The 712-nt window shown below is 46.9% G+C and overlaps 2 non-coding genes across 2 annotated transcripts; both read right to left on the minus strand.

Annotated features, from left to right (window-relative positions):
* Positions 1-174: 174 nt before the first annotated feature.
* On the minus strand, positions 175-293 carry LOC119345682. Its single transcript, XR_005167134.1, has one exon. It is a non-coding gene; the product is annotated as a 5S ribosomal RNA (ribosomal RNA).
* A 71-nt stretch (positions 294-364) lies between these two features.
* Positions 365-482, minus strand: LOC119345684. The gene has a single exon (XR_005167136.1). It is a non-coding gene; the product is annotated as a 5S ribosomal RNA (ribosomal RNA).
* Positions 483-712: the final 230 nt, after the last annotated feature.

Below are 712 nucleotides of genomic sequence, written 5' to 3' on the forward strand. Positions count from 1 at the left end.
CCTCCCAGCTCCACTACAAAGACGATTGTACTTTGCTTTGCCCGCCGCTACACGCGTGAATAATGACCAACGAGCTAAAACTTACCGCAAAGGTGCAAAATAATAAAACGTGGTAAATATATGTCGCGGCCGTGAGTTTTCTTTTGCACGCCGCGCAAAAAAAAAATTAAAAAGGCAATGCAACACGAGGACTTCCGAGGAGGTCACCCATCCTAGTACTACTCTCGCCCAATCACGCTTAACTTCGGAGTTCTGATGGGATCCGGTGCTTTAGTGCTGGTATGATCGCATCCGACATGTTACCCCCGTCTTCGTCCCTTATGCTTGCCCCTCCCAGCTGCACTACAAAAAAATATTTAAAAAGGGAATGCAACACGAGGACTTCCCAGGAGGTCACCCATCCTAGTACTACTCTCGCCCAAGCACGCTTAACTTTGGAAACTGATGGGATCCGGTGCTTTAGTGCTGGTATGATCGCATCCAACATGTTACCCCCGTCTTCATCCCTTATGCTTGCCCCTCCCAGCTCCACTACAAAGACGATTGTACTTTGCTTTGCCCACCGCTACACGCGTGAATAATGACCAACGAGCTAAAACTTACCGTAAACGTGCAAAATAATAAAACGTGGTAAATATATGTCGCGGCCGTGAGTTTTCTTTTGCACGCCGCACAAAAAAAATTAAAAAGGGAATGCAACATAAGGACTTCC

This window comes from Triticum dicoccoides, unplaced genomic scaffold (assembly GCF_002162155.2).
Source record: "Triticum dicoccoides isolate Atlit2015 ecotype Zavitan unplaced genomic scaffold, WEW_v2.0 scaffold26862, whole genome shotgun sequence".
Lineage (NCBI taxonomy): Eukaryota > Viridiplantae > Streptophyta > Magnoliopsida > Poales > Poaceae > Triticum > Triticum dicoccoides.